Source organism: Solanum stenotomum, chromosome 10, assembly GCF_019186545.1.
Source record: "Solanum stenotomum isolate F172 chromosome 10, ASM1918654v1, whole genome shotgun sequence".
Lineage (NCBI taxonomy): Eukaryota > Viridiplantae > Streptophyta > Magnoliopsida > Solanales > Solanaceae > Solanum > Solanum stenotomum.
The window spans coordinates 29,722,460-29,743,526 of NC_064291.1; positions in this window are offsets into that span (position 1 = coordinate 29,722,460).

Here is a 21,067-nt window from a genome sequence, read left to right on the forward strand (position 1 = left end):
TCTTCATACTTCGAGAACAATAGACATGTTTTCAGATTTAGTCTTTCATTTCAATTTCAATTTTGCTAGGGTTAGCTGGGAACATGTCCCGACAACTCTATTCAGTTAGAGGCTTTTTCAGGCGTAGTATTAGATTCAGCGTTAGTTTTTAAGTGATTGTTCAGTGTCACTAAACTCTTAGAATTTTATGTATATTCAGACCATTATTGGGTATTCCCCATCATTTCAGTTATCTCATGACTTAGATTCCGCATTAGTTCATATTTTCATAGATATTTTCAATTTTCTTATGATATGCCATCTCGGGGTTAGCTTGGGGTCACTCGTGATTCTAGGTCCCATGTTTACGTCTAGGGATAGCCTCGGGGCATGATAAACTTGGTATCAGAGCATTAGGTTTAAGAGTCCTAAGATGTCTGAAAGTCGCACTAAGTAGAGTTTTTTTAATGGATGTGAAGTTCACCACATCTAATGAGAAGGAGGCTACGAAGTGTTTTAAGAAAAATTCACTTTCTTGCTACTCTTATCGTGCGTGAGGTATGATCCAACTTCTCATTCTAACCCATCGCTAGAGGTGTTCACGGGTCAGTTTGGATCGGTTATTGGTCAAAATCAAAACCAAACCAACTTAATCAGTTTTAAAATTATCAAAACCAAACCAAACCAAACATAATATACATTTATTAGTTTGGTGGTGATGGGTTTCGGTTTGGGTTGGTTCGGTTATTCAGTAATTAATCATACCCAAAAATAAAAGAAACAATGCATTCAAAATGTGAAAAAAGTGACAACAATCCACTCAAAACGAAAAATAGTTATAATGACTTAAATTACTGAACTTTAGATCACTAAATTTACTATCAATAAAGCTTTATTCACTATATTGGCCTAGAAGGAAGAGACAGTAACATTTTCAGTCCCATAAAGAATTGTCATAGACACTCATATACATGAAATCAATAAGATAAATGTTTCATCTTGGATAATTTTTCTTTCAATAAGTCAATTATAAAGAAATTTTAATGAAAATATGTATAAGATCTTTAAAATTGTTTATAAAAATAATATATTTATAAGTATGTATATTAATAAAATATATGTATATAATTCATCGGTTTGGTTTGGTTCGATTCGGTTATTTCTTCAGTTTTTTCGAATAAAACCATAACCAAACCAAATACTATCAGTTTTCAAAAATCTAAAAACAAACCAAATCAAACCCAAATAAAATTGGTTTTTATTTTATCAGTTTGGTTAGATTTTTTGGTTTGGATCGGTTTTTATCCAAACCGTGAACACCCCTACCCGTCGCTATGCGTTTTCAGATCATGTCTCCTCGTAGAGCTTACGAAAGTAATGGTAATGCCCTCAACGCTAACGTAGTTTCTCCAGTCCTAGACCATGAAGTTTCGAATGCAGAGTTTTGGAATGCTATCCAGCTTTTTGCTCAGAGTGTAGCCAACCAGAACAATCAGTAGGCCCAGTTCCTACTAACACTAATGTTGGGTCAGTATCAGCCAGGGTTTGAGATTTTGTTAGGATGAATCCACCTGAGTTTCTAGGGTTGCAGATTGGCGAGGACCCACAGAACTTCATTGATAAGGTTAAGAAAATCTTTGGAGTGATGCAATTGACTAGAAATGATAGGGTAGAGTTGGCATCCTACCAGCTTAAGGATGTAGCTCACATTTGGTTCACTCAGTGGAAAGAAAAAACAGGGGTACAGATGCAGCTCCTGTGACTTGGGAGTGTTTTACTAGAGTTCTTCCTTAGCGAGTTGAAGGAGGCTAAACTCAGGAATTCATGAATTTGAGACAAGGTACAATGCCAGTCCAAGAGTACGAACTTAAGTTCACCCTACTCTCCAGGTATGCTCCATATACGATTGCCAATCCAAGGGCACAAATGAGTAAGTTTCTATTTGGTGTATCCAACTTGTTGAAGACAAAGTGCATGAATGTTATGTTGTTAGAGGATATGAATATCTCTAGGCTCATGACCCATGCTCAGCAACTTGAATGAGACAAGCTTAGGGAACATGCTAAGGACAATAAGAAGGCTAGAACAGGAAACTATGAATACCCCAGCATCTTCATCAGCTAGTGCTCCATCCCCCAGGTTTCGACAGGATCAGAAAGGTAGGGCATCAGGCTCTTAGTCTCAGGGGAGTGATTCAGGTAACAGGACCTACCCAACTTGTCCAAAGTGTGGTAAGAACCATTTGGTGAATGTATTGCAGGCAAGGAAGGGTTCTTTAGGTGTGGTCAATCTCGCCATAGATTGAAGGATTGCCCTTCTGCTAGGCAGGGGAAAAGAGGTAATAACAACAATAGGGCTTAGTCTACAGCTCCAACAGCACTAGCAGGGTGCTTCATTTGGTACAGGTGGAGGTTAATGCCAACACAGATTGTATGCTCTCCAGGCTCGCTAGGACGAGAAAGATTCTCCTGATATGGTCATTGGTACGTTACAAGTCTTATTTAGATGCTTATGCATTGTTAGATCCATGGGCTAATCTTTCTTTTCTAACTTCATATATAGCAGTAAATTTCGGTGTCAATCCAGAAACTCTTTCAGAACCTGTCTCAGTCTCTACTCCAGTTGGTGACCCAGTTATAGCTACACGGGTATACAAAAATTGCCCTGTCACAGACTCTCAGAAAGTCACCTCATCAGATCTTGTAGAGTTAGAAATGGTAGATTTTGATATCATTCTAGGCATGGATTGGTTACATTTTTGTTATGCCTCGGTCGATTGTAGAACTAGGATCGATCGCTTCAGTTTCCAAACGAGTCAGTCTTAGAGTAGAAGGGTAGTAGCTCAGTGCCTAGGGTCGATTCATCTCTTACCTTAAGGACATAAAGATGATTTACAAAAGGCATGTCTATCATCTTATTTGGGTTAAGGATTTAGTCTGCGAAACCCCAACTCTTGAGTAAGTCCGGTTGTAAATAAGTTTCCAGAAGTGTTTTCAGAAGATCTTCCCGGAGTTCCTCCCGAAAGGGAAATTTACTTCGAAATTGATCTCCTTCTAGATACTCAACCTATTTCAATTCCTCCTTACAGAATGACTCCAGCCGAGCAAAATTAATTGAACAAATAGTTGAATGACCTTTTAGATAAGGGCTTCATTAGACTTAGCATCTCTCTATGGGGTACTCCAGTGTTGTTCGTGTAAAATAAATATGGTTCGCTCATGATGTGCATTGACTATCGACAGTTGAACAAAGTCACCATCCAGAATAAATACCTGATCCCCATGATTGACGACTTGTTCGACCAACTTTATGGTGCTAGTTGCTTTTCCAAGATATACCTCAGATCCGACTATCATCAGCTCAGAGTCAGAGATAGAGACATCCTGGAAACAACCTTCAAAACTCGGTGTGGTCATTAGGAATTTGTAGTTATGTCTTTCGGACAAACAAATGCTCCGCTTTCATGGACTTAATGAACAGGGTGTTCAAGCAGTATTTGGACTTGTTCGTTATCGTCTTCATTGATGATATCCTCATTTACTCTAGGAATGAGGAGGATCATGAGACTCATCTGCGAGTGGTTCTACAAACTCTCAAGGATCGCCAGTTATTTGCTAAGTTTAGCAAATGTGAGTTTTGGTTACAATCAATCACTTTCCTTGCTCAGGTGGTATCTAGCGAAGGAATCCAAGTGGATTCTTGAATAAATAGAAGCAGTCAAATAATGGCCCAAACCAACCTCTTCAATAGATATCAGAAGTTTCTTAGGTTTTGTTGGTTATTACAGGAGATTTGTTGAAAGATTTTCATTCATAGCTTCCCCAATGACTAAGTTGACTCCGAAAAAGGTTAAGTTTCAGTGGTCAGAAGAATGTGAGAATAGCTTCTCAGAACTTAAGACTAGGTTGACTAGAGCTCCTATCTTGACTCTACCAGATTGACCAGATACTTATGTGATTTATTGTGATTCATTAAGAGTCAACCTAGGTTATGTGCTGATGCAACGAGGTAAGGTCATAGCTTATGCTTCTAGACAGCTTAAGGTACATGGGAAGAACTACCTGACTCATGACCTTGAGCTTGCAGCCGTAGTATTTTCCCTAAATATTTGAAGACAGTACTTGTATGGTGTTCACGTAGATTTTTTCATATATCATAAGAACCTCCAGTATGTGTTCACCTAGAAAGAGTTGAATCTTCTTCAGAGGAGATGGTTGGAATGTGCTTTACCATCCTGGTAAGGCCAATGTAGTGGATGATGCTCTCAACAAATTGTCTATGGGTAATGCAGCACATGTTGAGGAAGAAAGGAAAGAATTAACAAAAGTTGTTCACCGGATTGCTCGCTTAGGTAGTGGTCTTACAGATATGTCAGATAGTTGTGTGATAGTTCAGAATAAATCTGAACCTCCATTGGTAGCAGAGGTTAAGGAAAAACAAGATAGTGATCCTATATTGCTTCAATTGAAGGGTGTAGTTCATCAGCAGAAAGTTGAGGTTTTCTCTCAAGGGGGAGATGGTGTGCTTTATTTATGTGTTCCTAAGGTGGGTGAGTTGAGGCATAAGATCCTTACCAAAGCCCATAACTCCAAGTATTCTATTCATCCAGGTGCCACTAAGATGTACCGTGATCTACGGGAAGTCTTTTGGTGGAATGGCATGAAGAGGGATATAGTAGATTTTGTGGCTTAGTGTCGTAACTATAAGGAGGTTAAAGTAGAATATTAGAAACCAGGAGGTATGACTCAAGAGATTAACATTCCTACATGGAAGTGGGAAGTGATAAACATGTACTTCATTACAGGTTTACCTCGTACTCGCAGACAACAAGACTCCATTTGGGTAATAGTAGACAGAGTTACTAAATCCGCTCACTTTCTGGCTGTCAAGACTACAGATTCAGTGGAGGATTACACTAAACTCTACATTAATGAGATAGTCAGGTTGCCTAGGGTTCCTTTTTCTATCATCTCAGATAGAGGTCCTCAGTTTACCTCTTATTTCTGGAGATCGTTTCAGAAAGGTCTTGGTACTCAGGTAAATCTCAGCACAACATTTCATCCACAGATGGATGGTCAGGCAGAGTGTACCATTCGGACCTTAGAGGACATGTTGAGAGCTTGTGTGATTGGTTTCAAGGGTAGTTGGGATCATCATCTACCTCTCATAGAGTACGCTTATAAAAATAACTTCAATTCCAGTATTCCCGTATAAGGCACTATATGTGCATAGATGCAGGTCTCCAATTTGGTTGGTTTGAAGTAGGTGAAGCACCATTGATTGGGCCAAATTCAGTTCATGAAGCTATGAAAAATGTTGAGCTCATCAGAGATATACTAAAGACAGCCCAGAGTCGTCAGAAATCCTATGCAGATGTAAAGAGAAGGGACTTAGAGTTTGAGATCGATGATTGGGTTTTCCTGAAAGCGTCACCTCTGAAAGGAGTGATGAGATTTGGTAAGAAAGGGAAGCTCAGTCCAAGATATGTAGGCCCTTACAGGATCCTGAAAAAGGTTGGTAATGTGGCTTATGAGTTATAGTTGCCAGCAGAAGTAGCAGCAGTTTATCCAGTTTTTAACATTTCCCTGTTGAAGAAGTGTGTGGGTGATTCAGCATCAATAGTACCATTAGAAAGTGTGGTATGAAGGATAGTCTCACTTATGAGGAGGTTCCAGTTGAAATTCTTGATCATCAGGTTCGAATGTTGAGAAATAAAGAAGTCGCTTAAGGGAAGGTTTTGTGGAGGAGCCAATCCCTAGAGGGAGCTACTTGGGAAGCCGAAGCAGTCCTGAAGGCCAAGTATCCTAATCTCTTTCCTTTCGATTACATTCTAGTTTCAGGTAATAGTTCCTCTCCAGTCTCTCAGTTTACTCTTGCGTAAATTCAGTCTTAGTATCATGATCCTTCAGTGTTCTTGCATTTTCAACATATTTGCGTGTTCTTGGAACTCAGTTCAGTTAGATTTCAGTTCTAGTACTTAGTGGTAGTGATTGCAGTCCTTCCCTCCATACTCAGCTAGTTTAGACTTCATTCGAGGACGAATGTTCCCAAGGGGGAGATATTATAATACCTTGAAAAAATTGACCTGGACTTTGCAACAAAAATTGGTGAACCACAATAGGGTTCACAGACCGTGAAAGGTACCACGGTCCGTTGACCTGCCTGTGGCTCATGCCCATCCAGAACAAGTGGACCACCCCACATGTCGTGGAGAGGATCGTGTAAGCCAGGTAGAGTCATCAGGGCTCAGGGGGGTAGGACAACGGTGGCCACCATGAGCTGTGATCCCAATGACGGGCCGTGGAGGGGTCCGTCATCTAAGACCTATAGACCCCAGCCTCAAGTGGAGGACCACGGTGACCTTCACGGTCCGTGGTCCTCCACACAATCCGTGAAGTGGACCGTCAAGGCGCTTTCTAAAACCAGTAGACACTGGTAAAGGACCACGACCCACTTGATGGGCCGTGGTTCCTTTGACGGACCATCATAGCGATCGTGGAAGGGCCCCGTCTGTTTTTAAGTGGGGTCGTTTTGGTCTTTTCCCCTATGCGTTGGACACCTAAACTACGTCATTTAACCCCTAAAATACGTAGTTTTGGTCAGTTTGAGCCTAGTAACTTAGTCAGAACTTAACCTAAGTGATTCATCACCAAAAATTCATCAAACTTAGAGCGAAAGAAGAGGAAAAAGTCGAAAGATTTCTCTGTGAATTTCGTCACCATGTATGTGGGATTTCACTGTTGGATTCCTTTCATCCACTAGGTACCTAGAATTTAGTCAGATTCTTGATTCATATATCTTGCTTAGACCTAGGGTTTCTAAAACCTTAGATATTAGTTGTCATTTAGCTATTACAGTATTCTTAATTAGATTATCATGTTTTCGTGGAATCGTTGATTAGTTCTTTGCATGAAACTCAGAACCCTAGTTGTGTAGATTCTCTTAGTTCATGAATTACACATCCTAGGTCAGTTAAACAGATATACATGCTCCAGTTTTTGAATGTCACATTATCATTATATAATTGTTACATTCTTAGATTTGCATGTCAGGATTATGAGCTATTCAGTATTTCAGTCATAATGTATCATATACATATTCAGTTTGGAGTAGGCTTAGCACCAAGTGGACTAGGGTTTCAGTGTACCCTCATAGTCCCAGAACTACGTGTCCCCGTATGTTAAGTTCTCTCTGTGGACATCAGTATTAGTGAGCATGCCAGTCATGCCTTTATACCCCTGGCAAGGTATATCGGGCCCTTTGATGGGTTGTATACATCGGACACCACGGTTAGCTCACATGGTGGTTATGTCGGTCACTAGTAGCTCCCATAGTAAGACTCTATTGCATTTGACCAGGTTTTCAATTATATTTCAGTATTCAGTTTCAGCATGTTATGTACTTGGTCATTGCTTTAAGTTAAGTTCTTTTCAGTATATTTCAGTACTTCCATCATGTGCAGATTATATCATTGTTCAGTATGCTTTATTCAGCTTATATATTTGTTCAGCTTTTATCCTATCATGCATGCTCAGTAACTTCTAAGTATTGACGCATACTCTATGCTATATCTTTTCATGATGTAGGTTCAGGTCTTCGGCATTCAGATCACGTGTAGATCGATTCCCGATCCACATTCAACAGCTTCAGTGGTGAGTCCTCATACTTCGAGGACAATAGACATATTTTCAGATTCAGTCTTTCATTTTAGTTTCAGGTTTGTTAGGGTTAGTTGGGTACATGCCCCATCAACTCTAGTCAGTTAGTGGCTTTTTCAGACATAGTATTAGATTCGGCATTAGTTTTTGAGTTAATGTTCAGTACCACTAAACTCTTAGAATTTTATATATATTCAGACCAGTATTGGGTATTCCCCATCATTTCATTTTTCTCATGACTTAGCTTCCACATTAGTTCATCCTTTAATAGATATGTTCAATTTGCCTATGATATGCTAGCTCAGGTTTAGCTTGGGGTCACCCGTGATCCTAGGTCATGTGTTTACTCCCAGGGGATAGCCTCGGGGAGTGACAAGTGTCATGCTTGCGGATACTAGTATAGTTGGCCATCACATTGCAGGACCTGCACGACATTTGCATAGTCCAAGGGTGCTGACCCTTCATGTTCAAGGCTAGGCACCACGTTTTCCAAACCTTGGGGGCCTAACCTTTCACAATCGCAGATTGGGTCCCGTGTTCGTGAAGGTCACTTGTCTAGTCTCTGAATGAAAGACCAGCCCCATTCTTTCAACACTTGATCATCATTTCAAACTGCAATTATGAAGGCTAGTGTCATGACCCAATTTCTCAAGTCCTGATGACACCTACTATAATCCACCAGTAGGTAAGCCAACTCATAACCCAAATGGCATGTAATGGGTATAAGAGGATAAACAAAGTGGAAATAAGAATTAGCACAATTAACAAGACAGAACTGAAGAAAATCAACAAATACATAAATCAAAAGACCCCTCCCGTAACCAGGAAGTCACAACTATAGAACTACTAAATAAAGGAGTACAAGCCCCAAAAGTGGGCCAAAAACAAAAGACTCGTCTCAAAATACAAATGACTTGTAAGAAAAATAAAGTTGGAGATAGGTAATGTAATGACCTGGAAGATCTTTTTTTTATGATTCTTTTGTAAAAAATTATCGTTATAACACTTCTAATAGTTGTCCCGAGTTATTTATGATTAGTCAGTGAAGTTGGTTAGAGAATCTTTAACTATTTATATAACTGCAGTTATTTAATTGACGAATATTTATTAGGTAATTAATTTAGCTGGTCGTTAATAGGCAAAGTCCATAATTTATTTAATACCCTTACCACACGGACCATATTTATTAAAGTAAGTAAGGAGGTTTTACTAATTTTGAGTCATTAATTGAAACAAAAAAGGGGGTTCGGGCGATTGGGCACAAGCTGCACAGGATAAAGGGTCGATTCAACTAAGAATTTAGTTTGGGAAATTTTATTTTAGGTAAAGGTCATATGATGTAGGTTTTTCCACCAAATTTTGGCCTACTATTGTTAAAGTTAATAATTTTAAGTATTTTATTTTTTAAATTGCTCAAAATACATGTTTTGTAATTTTAATGCAATGCTTTGATAATTATTCTTATTTTTTGAAAAATATTAGGATTTTTAATGGTTAATTTTGATTATATTATTTTTTTTACATTCGGTTGAATATGTTCAAATATTTGTTCGATTTGATTAAATCATTATTTTTTTTAAAATTGCATTTTTTAGATGCAATTCATTTTATTTGTCACTTTTATTAATATTCATTTTGGTGTTTTTAGCACAATCTAAAAATAGATTTTAACCAGATAAGATTGCATACACAATATTTTTCTAACTAGTGATTTTGGCCCACAGTTTTAAGATAATAGTATTGTACTAAGGTGATTTTCAATTTTATATTTAAAAAATTACTTGGCCGCATAGTTAGAGGATGGTGAATATATTTTTGAACTCTGGGGAAAGAATTTCTAAAGGAGTAAAAACCCTAAAAAATGAAAACTTCTACTCTCATTATCATTTGACTCAACAGGCGCTCAAACTAGTCACCCTCGCTTCTCCTCCTTCACTCATTGTAACACCACCACAAACCTTCACAACTAGCTGAAACAACCAGCCACCACCACCTTTTCTCCTTCACTCCGAAGAGTGCAAAGCAGCCTCCACCATTCACCTTGTCCACTCCTTTCTCCACCCAAACCACCACACAAACTCCACCAGAAAACAACCAAACGGAGCCTTCACCCAGCATCAGGAACTCCGGTGAGGAGCTCTTAGCTCCGATGAACCGAAATAATAAAAATCAGAGACCACCGCTACCTCCCCTTCCCTTTTTCTCCCTTTACAAGTTATTTTGTTTCATTTTGTAGATGTTTTATCAAGCACGCACAACTAGCGAACTCGAAGTTCGAGACTCCACCTCTGGCATGGTGAACTACAATGCAAGTCGTCGCTGATACTCCAAGCTCCACCTATTTCTAGTGCTTATTGTGTTGTTTGAATCCATTATTGCTTTTTATTTTACTTTACGTTTTGTTTGTTTCCTGATGTTGTTGGCAAATATATATTTCTATTTTTAAACTAGATAACTTAAGGCCCGTGATACGGGCCAATATAAGGTCACATATTTTTTTGAAAAAATTACATAAATTCATAACTTAATATATCATATCTCTAAAGTTTCAACTATTTAAAAAAATTACAAAAATCTCCTCTCATACATCCTTATTCCCTCTCCGATACAGGCATCCTCTCTCGGAGAAATACCTATCTCCTCTCGGATATATTTCTGCATGAAGTAATGTATCATTTGCAATGTATCAGACAACTAAGGAATGTATTCGAAAGGAATGAAAAATTCGAGATTTTTGTAATTGAGGAAACTTCTGGAATAGGAAGTAATTAGCCCCAAATGTATGAGATTTATGTACTTTATACTATTTTTTCAGTATATTACTTAATAAATTGTTTCAAATGTTCAAACGACATAAATGTGTTGTTTACAACCCAAATTGAGAAAGTTGAATTCCAAGAAATTATATGCAACAATGTAATAGAGAATTCTGTTAGATTATGAGTTAAAACATTTTGTGTTTGATGAAAATATAAAATGTTGATATCTTTGAAAAAGTTCATCGATCTTCATATATTTTCGCAAGTGGTATCTATTTCCACAATGTTGTTATCTTCTTTTTGTAATATTTGCATCATAAGTCTTGCATCTGATAAAATACTAATCATTGATCAACCAAATCGTAAAGATCGATTTAAAGCCTTTTAAATATTATTGCTTCAACTTAAATATAATTTGTTTGTAGTTTGCTTTGTCTATGAATTTTGTGATACATTTTTTTATTGTCGTCAATAAATGGAAATACTTTTATTTATTTTGATTTTAATATTGAAAGTATTTATTAAAAAATTAACTTATAACTCCACAACAATAAAAACAATCATGAAAGCAACTTTATGTCTATATACAATAAAAATTATCTTAATGTTAAATTCTACATTACATTCATAAAATTTTTTGATACTACACTCTAAATATCATGTCGTAAAATAAAACTCTGAATTTTACCCCCACAAAATAACCAATATGCCTATTTTTCTTTTTCAGGTTGTTTTACCCTGATTTATTTATTTTTAGTTTTTTTCCTCTATATTTCTCAATAAAGTCCTTTTCTATTGACATTTGCTTTTGTTGTTCTTCATTATTTTTTTAATTCCTCATTTTTCTTTAGCTTGTATTTTAATATTCCTTAAAATTTGAATATTAAGCTTCTTCTTTTTTCAAATTTTCTCAGCTAAATAGTTTATCATATATGATATTAAGAAAATACTCTATATAAAAATGAAAAATTAATAGTTTTAAATCTTTCGGTGAATACATTACCATATTATTAATTTCTTGATAGTCAATCATTGTTCATTCTTTTAGTCACAAAATTTGATATTTTCTTCAGATTAATTTAAAAATATTTATACATAGTTTTAAAGATGTCACGACCCAAACCGTCATGATTGGCACCCACACTAACCCTCCGGTGGGAGAACCACTACTACAACCCAAACTGAGCAACTAAAACATTTAAGTTACGGAAGTAAGTTAAATAGCTAAAGACTAAAGTTCCCATAAACTTTCAAAACATCTAACAACTAAACAAAGCGGAAAATACATCTAGAACCTAAATGTCAATGTACCAAAACATCTAACAATGAACCAAAGTCTAAACAAGAAGGGTCACAACCCCAACTAATAAACTAATCAACTAACTAGAAAGTCTAAGTCCGAAATGGTGGACATAGACGAAAGAGAACTCATGGCAGCACGGAAGAATTGGCTCACCCTTGAATTTGAGCAATCATTGATCTTTTAAGCAAGGTTTGCCAGTAGCCGCTTGAAGATGTCATGTACTCAACAAAGAAAGAGCAAGTCCAATATCAGTACACAACCACAGTGTACTAGTAGGATCACGCGGCTATCCCACTAAGTGCAACATACATCAGTCAATACAACAATATAATCACATGCATATATAGAACATATACAATATTATCAACATTTACGAACAACTTCACATTTCTCAAGATACATAATTATTTCAAATTGTTGGTCCTCTCATGGAACCCAAGCCCAAACAGTTAGCATACCGGAATGTGGTACCCGATCCAATGATTATGCCTAAACGTGGCAGCCGATCCAAGTTAGTTATGCCGAAATATGGCAATCGATCCATTCAACACACCACAATCACAAGTATATCTTCAAGATCATACATTCAAGTCATGATTTCATTCCAATCATCATTCATCTATCTCATTTACAACAAGTGTGATCAATAATGCGACCTTCATATACATACATGTATCATAATGAAGCAAGAACAAACATACATCACACAATCATAGAATCACAACCATCACCTACCTTGAAACAAGCTTGAAACCCTAAGAAACTTGATCCTTCCCTTTCCGGATTAGTTCTGCTTGTTCTTGGTCTACAAAAAATCATAATAATACGAGAATCAATAAACAATCACTAATTACCCAGATTACTAACAACTCTATGAACCCAAGATCATACCCATGATCCCAAGTATCTAAACTACGGCTTTTTCCACCATAGTTTCTAAATCAAAACCCTCTCCCATCGATAATTACTTATTCTATTACGTTCTACAAATTGAAAAACTGATTCGGGGAGAGAAAAACTTACCTTTAGCCTCAAGAATGGTGGAAAATGGTCAAGAGTTGTTTGGGGTTCGTTCCTTAGCTCTAAAAATCAAAAAGTGCAGAATAAGGTCGTTTAGGGGTTTATTTATGACTTTAAATTGCGTTAGGCCCGCCACAGCTACACCCACCCCACTACAGCGGCCACGCCCTGGCGGCAAAAATCCCGCCTCAGCGGCTTTCACGGAACCAGTGAGCTATTTTAATAATTCCAACACCCCCATTTCACAACACACCTCTAACCAACAATGCTCAGAAAATCCCCTTCACACTAAGATCGATTTCGGGAGTTCTACTTGCCCGAATTAAATTCCGTAAAGTCGTACGGATTTCTTAACGAGTTATCTATCCCCTTATGTAATCAAAATCATAAATAAATCACCCAATTTTTACCAGATTTCCCTACACCTAATGACTCCAATTTCGTTCAAATCTGGACTAGGTTGGGAGCATCCAAGTTACTACGAAATGTTTTTCGACCCAAAAAATTTCCCCGTTGGCTTTTCTATAACGACGGAACCCAGTCCTTACAATATATACCAATTTTCCCATCACTCGTCCCCGAGTGACAAACTTATGAAAGACAGGCTAAAGATGGAATGAAGTAGTACCTGAATCAACAAACAATTGGGGGTACTTGTCTCACATGTCCCTCTCAGCTCCCAAGTAGCTTCCTCAACTGGATGATGCTTCCGTTAAACCTTCACGGACTTAATCTCTTTGGTCCTCAACTTGAGCATATCACAATCAAGAATTACAATCGGTTCCTCCTCATATTGGAGGTCTTTGTCTAACACAATTGAGTCTCATTTAATAATGTAATCCCCATCACCATGATATCTCTTCAACATGGACACATGAAATACAGGATGAACACCTAATAGATTATGAGGTAAAGCTAATCTATACGCTACCGGTCCTACACATTCAAGAACCTCAAAGGGACCAATATATTGTGGACTTAGCTTACCTTTCTTGACAAATCTCATCACCCCTTTCATGGGTGATACCTTAAGAAGAACATTCTCACTGGTTTGAAATGTCATGTCTCTTACCTTATGATCTGCATACTTCTTTTGTCTACGTTGGGCTGCTAAAAGCTTAGCTTGAATACTCTTCACCTTATCTTGAGCATCATTCACTAAATCGAGCCCCAATGGTTTCACATCCCCAGCCTCAAACCATCCTATGGGTGATCTACATCCCCTCTCATAGAGTGCCTCATATGGTGCCATATCTATGCTGGAGTGATAGCTATTATTATAAGAGAATTCACAAAAAGGTAGGAACTTATCCCAATTCCCTCCAAAGTTAATTACACATGCCCTCAACATGTCTTCTAACACTTGAATAGTCCTCTCTAACTGCCCGTTTGTCTGTGGATGGAAGGTTGTGCTAAAAGTGAGTTGTGTGCCCAATTCATCATGCAATTTCCTCTAAAACTTGGATGTGAATTGGGTACCACGGCCTGAGATGATAGAGAAGGGCACCCCATGCAACCTCACTATGTCTTTCACATACACCTTAGCCAATTGTTCAACATTATAATCTATTCTTACCGGAATAAAGTGGGCTGACTTAGTCAATCTATCAACCACTACCCAAATAGAATCAAACTTCCCCAAAGTCTTAGGAAGACCAACCACAAAATTCATAGCTATTCTCTCCCACTTCCATTCAGGAATTGGCAATCCTTGAAGCAAACCTGCAAGCATTTGATGTTCATACTACACTTGTTGGTAATTTTGACACTTAACCACAAACTCTGCTATATCCTTCTTCATGCTCGGCCACCAATAAATTCGCTTCAAATCTCGATACATCTTCGTCACACCCAGATAAATAGAATACCGCAAACCATGAGATTCTGCCAACAATTTCTGAATCAAGTCATCAACTCAAGGATCACAAATTCTTCCTTTAAAATTGAGCATGCCTTCCACGTCAAGAGTGGTCTCTTGTGCCTTACCAATCGCAGTCTTCTTTCAAAGCTCCTCCAAATTTTCATTTTCAAATTATTTAGCTTTGATCTCATCAATGAATGTGGCCCTCACTTCAATGCTAGCTAACACTCCACCTCTTTTTTAGATGCCCAACTCCATGAACTTAGACTCTAAGGTCTGAATTTCCTTAGTCAAAGATCGCTTTGATACACTCAAGCAAGCTAAACTACCCATACTCACCGCTTTTCAACTCAAAGCGTCTGCCACCACATTAGCCTTGCCTGGATGGTATTGAATGGTGACATCATAATTTTTAAGTAACTCCATCCACATTCACTATCTCAAATTCATATCCTTTTGAGTGAATACATGCTGCAAACTACGATGATCGTAAATACTTCACACTTAACACCATAGAGGTAATACCGCCAGATCTTAAGAGCAAACACTACCGCTGCCAACTCCAAATCATGAGTTGGATAATTCCTCTCATGCACCTTCAATTGACGCGAGGCATAAGCTACAACATTCTTATCATGCATCAACACAGCACCCAAACCAGAATGTGAAGCATCACAATAAACAATAAAATCTTTACCTTCAACCGGTAATGCTAGAATAGGCGTTGTGGTCAAAAGAGTCTTGAGCTTTTGGAAGCTCTACTCACATTTTTCAGTCCATTCAAATGGTATCTCCTATTTGGTCAAATTAGTCAAGTGAGTGGCAATAGAAGCAAAGTTCTTCACAAATCGACGATAATAGCTAACGAGCCCCACAAAACTCCTAACTTTCGTCACAGAGCTAGGCCGAACCCAATTCTTAACCGCCTCAATCTTTTGGGGATCTACCATTACCCCTTCTTTTGAAACTACATGCCCCAAAAATGTAACCGATTTCAACCAAAATTCACACTTAGAAAATTTATCATACAACCTTTGTTTCCCAAAAACACCCAAAATAATGCGAAGATGGTCGGCATGCTCTTTCTCACTTTTCGAATAAACTAAAATATCATCAATAAAGACTATGAAGAAAGAATCAAGAAATGGTTTGAACACCCCATTCATTAAACTCATGAAAGCTGCAGACGCATTAGCCAAACCAAAGGACATAACTAGGAACTCATAGTGCCCATAGCGGGTTTTAAACACCGTCTTGGACACATTCCCAGTCCTAATTTTCAACTGATGGTAGCAAGACCTTAGATCAATCTTAGAGATAATTGATGCACCTTGCAATTGGTCAAAAATATCATCTATTCGAGGCAAAGGATACTTGTTTCGAATGCTGACCATATTCAATTGCCGGTAATCTATACACATTCTCATACTACCATCATTTTTCTTAACAAACAAAACTGAAGCACCCCATGGAGAAGCACTAGGACGGATAAATCCCTTATCGAGAAGCTCTTGGATTTGAGACTTAAGCTCTCTTAAATCTGTCGTAGCCATGCGATATGAAGGGATAGAAATAGGATGAGTACCAGGTTTTAAATCAATGGAGAAGTCTATATCCCTATCCTAAGGCATACCAGGCAAGTCATTAGGAAACACTTCTCTAAATTCTGACACCACAAGAATAGACTCAATGGATGTAGCCTCAATCTCAACATCCCTAATATGAGCCAAATAGGCTAAACAACCCTGCCCTATCAATTTCTTAGCCCAAATGGAGGATATGATCTTAGCTTGCTTAGGCTTGTACACCCCTTCTCACTCTAATTTTTCCCTTCCTAGAATTTCTAGCGTTACAGACTTAGTATTACAATTAAGCACAGCATAATAGGGGGACAACCAAGTTATGCCTAAGATTATATCAAAATCAGTCATATCCAAAATCACCAAATCAGCCCAAGTCTGAAAACCCATAAACAAATTAGGACAAGCACGATAGACATGGGTGACTATGATTAACTCTCCAACTGGGGTTGAAACATGGATAGGGGCATCAAGTATGTCACAAATCATAGCAAATTCTTAGGCAAATCGCACGGATACATATGATTAAGTAAACCTCGGATCAAATAACACATTAGCGATCCGGTCACAGATAAGAATAGTACATGTGATCACCGCGTCAAACACCTCTACCTCATTCTTGCCTGGAAAAGCATAACACTGAGCTATATCATCTTGATGAGCCACTTCCCTGCCTGGTTACACATTATCCCTGCCTGCATTACCATTTCCTCTACCCCACGGCCTCGCTGATTACCTCCTCGCACACCATGTAACGTCCTCTACCATTATTACCATTCCCCGCGGGTACCACTACTCTAGACTGTTGCTGCGCGGAATCTAACGAATGTGGGTGGGGATAATCCTTCCTCATATGCCCAGGTTCTCCACAATTGTATTCCTACATCCTAACAATAAGGTCTTCCCTGTCTCGGGAAAGGGTCCTCCCTTCTTCTTCCAGGGATTGAATTTGGTTAAGGAGCTGTTGAATGCGTTGTTCCACCAGCTCCGAAAAAACAACAGGCACATGCTCTAAAAAAGTACGATCAAAAGATAGTTTGCCGCCCGTCGAAGGCTTGACTCTCGGGCTATCTTGAATCAAATTATAAGGTGGAATTCTAGAGTGATTACCTGTAGAGGCGAGGATAGCAGACTGAATTGTCTTGGCTGCAAGCGTCGGCCTTTCGGAGCCCTTGGAATAAGAACCTTGAAAGTTACTCGAGTTCTTGGCCCTTATATCCAATGCCCTAGCCTGACTGTCTCACCTCACCCCCTCAACTTTCTTCACAAAGTCTCTTACCTCATTAAAGCTCCTCCCTGCAGAAGTCATATGAACAGATAATATTTGCAACTCAGAATTTAGTCCCCTAATAAATAACCGATTCTCTTTTCCTCAGTAGTCACCAATTGAGTAGCATATCTAGACAAGGTATGAAACTTGTCCTCATAAGCAGCCATAGTCATACCACCTTGCTCCAAAGCCATGAACTCATCTTTCTTAAGATCCCTCAAAGTCCTAGGTACATATTTCTCTAAAAGCAGAGCATGAAACTAGGTCCAAGAGAGTGGGGTAAATTTGAAGATCTACATTCCATATAAGTTCTCTACCACTGCTTAGCTTCACCTTGATGTTGAAAAGTCACAAACTCAACCCCATGCTGATGGACAATTCCCAACTTATGAAGCCTCTCATAGCAATCTAAGATAAACTCATAAGCATCCTCACTCTCAGAACTAAGAAATACAGGAGGCTTTATCTTTAAAAACTTAGTCAACATTTCATGCTCATAACCAGTCATAACAGAACCCAACAAAGGACGGAAGAAAGCATAATTACCTCCCTTTCCACCCATCTTGGGCGCGGTGCTAGCAATAGGGGGATTAGCGGGAGCTTGAGTTGCCTGAACAGAAAGAAGAACTCCAGGACCAGTCAACTGTTTCAAAAATAACATGATCTGTCGAGCTAACACTGGGTCTATGGGAGGAACATCAATAGTCTCAGCCTGTACCTCTTCCTCTTGTCCAATCTCCTCAGCGTTCTCTACCTCAATGTCCTCTTCTATCTCTTCATGATGCACAGGAGGGGCCTCATTTACAGGAGCATTCTCAACAGGAGCTCCATTCCCAACATGCTCTACTCTTCCACGGCCTCTACCCCTAGATCTTCCTCTAACCCTGCAACAATCGCGACCTCTCGCTGCAGATTTCTCAGTTGGAGCATTGACAGGAGCAATGGTCCTTACGCCGTTGAATTTAGTATTAACCATCTGCGGACAGAAAAGTGAAGGAGGTTAGATACCAATTTGAATAGCAAGATACCAATTGGAATCAAGTCATAGCACGAAAGGAGACAAGAGAAAACAGAGGGATTTCCTAAAGTCCTATAGACTCTCGAAGAAAAGTAAACGCGTCCCCGTACCGTTGCGTGAGACTCCACTAGACTCATTTTGGTACATCAAAATCAACGAACCTAGGCTCTGATACCAACTTTGTCACGACCCAGACAGTCGTGATTGGCACTCACACTAACCCTTCGGTGGGAGAACCATTACTACAACCCAAACCGAGCAACTAAAGCATTTAACTTACGGAAGCAAGTTAAATAACTAAAGACTGAATTTCTCATAAACTTCCAAAAGATCTAATAACTAAATAATACGGAAAATACACCTAGAAGCTGAAAGTCAATGTACCAAAACAAATAACAATGAACCAAAGTCTAAACAAGAAGGGTCACAACCCCAACTAATGAACTAATCAACTAACTAGAAAGTCTAAGTCCGAAATGGTAGACATAGACGAAAGAGAACTCATGGAAGCACGGAAGAATTAGCTCACCCTTGAATTCGAGCGATCACTGATCTTCTAAGCAAGGTTTGTCAGTAGCCGCTTGAAGAGGCCCTGTACTCAACAAAGAAAGAGCAAGTGCAGTATCAATACACAACCACAGTGTACTAGTAAGATCACCCGGCTATCCCACTAAGTGCAACATACATCAGTCAATACAATAATATAATCACATGCATATATCGAGCATATACAATATTATCAACCTTTACGAACAATGAACAACTTCACATTTCTCAAGATACATAATTATATCATATCGTTGGTCCTCTCATGGAACCTAAGCCCAAACAGTTAGCATACTGGAACATGGTACTCCAATGATTATGCCGGAATGTGGCAACCAATCCCATAATTATGCCGGAATGTGGCAACCAATCCCATAATTATGCCGGAATGTGGCAACTGATCCAAGTTAGTTATGCCACGTGGCAACCGATCCATTTAACACACCACAATCACAATCACAATGACAAGTATATCTTCAAGATCATACATTCAAGTCATGATTTCATGGCAATAATCATTCATCTATCTCATTTACAACAAGTTTGATCAATAATGCAACATTCATATACATACATGTATCATAATGAAGCAAGAACAAATTACATACACCACACAATCATAGAATCACAATTATCACCTACCTCGAAACAAGCTTGAAACCCTAAGAAACTTGATCCTTCCCTTTCCAAATTCATTCCACTTGTTCTTCGTCTACAAACAAACATAATAACACGGGAATCAATAAACAATCACTAATAAACCGGATTACTAACAACTCTATGAACCCAAGATCATACTCATGATCCCAAGTATCAAAACTAGGGCTTTTTACACCATAGTTTCTAAATCAAAACCCTCTCCCATCGATAATTACTCATTCTATTACGTTCTACATATCGAAAAATGGATTCGGGGAGAGAAAAGCTTACCTTTACCCTCAAGAATAGTAGAGAACTGTCAAGAGTTGCCTGGGATTTGTTCCTTAGCTCTTAAAATCAAAAAGTACAAAATAAGGTCGTTTAGGGGTTTATTTACGACTTTAAGTCGCGTCAAACCCGCCACAGCTACACCTATCCCACTACAGCGGCCCCGCTCTGGCAGCAAAAATTCCCCCTCAACGGCTTGCACGGAACCAGTGAGATATTTTAATAATTCCAAGACCCCCATTTCACAACACACCTCTAACCAACGATGCTCAGAAAATCCCCTTCACGCTAAGATCGATTTCGGGAGTTCTACTCCCTCGAATTTAATTCCGTAAAGTCGTATGGATTCCTTAACGAGTTATCTATCCCCTTATGTAATCAAAATCACAAATAAATTACCTGATTGTTACCAGATTTCCCTACGCCTTAGTGACTTTAATTTTATCCAAATCTAGACTAGGTTGGGAAAATCCAAGTTACTATGAAAAAGTTTTTCGACCCAACATTTTTCCCCGTTGGATTTTCTATAATGGCAGAACTAGGTCGTTACAATAGATTATTTTAATAATCAATAATATCCAGATACAAATTTTAGTAGTGGTCATATTATGTACCATAATATTAAAAATATGTTTACGTAATAATTTTTAAAAGTATTTTTACGAACAATATATTAACTTTTCAAACACATTTTATTTTAAATTAGTTCAAAATTTTCTTTCTAAAATATGTCAAAACAAGCTTAGGATTTATTATTGTTTGTAAGAAGTTAACCAAGAGAAACTCTTTATTTTAACATAATTACAAAACTATCCTTATGGGCCCATAACAAAAGTAAAGACATGTATGAATTTTTCTAGATTTTCCTTTTGATCATTAATTATGCAATTATTATTTTGCCCTTAAATGATATAAGAATTACTAAAATATCATTGGTCGTCCTTCTCATGGCTCTTCTATAAAATAAATATTATTGATTTTTGTTTAGGTTGATTGCACGGTTTATTTGTTTCCTCGTTCCTTTTTACCATGACAGGCTATAGATCCTTTTGGTCACTATTATGTTGTTATTTTTTGTTGGCTGTTTTGAACTGTTATTTAATCAATTATTTTTTGTCACTATTAGGTTATTATTTTTCGTTGCTT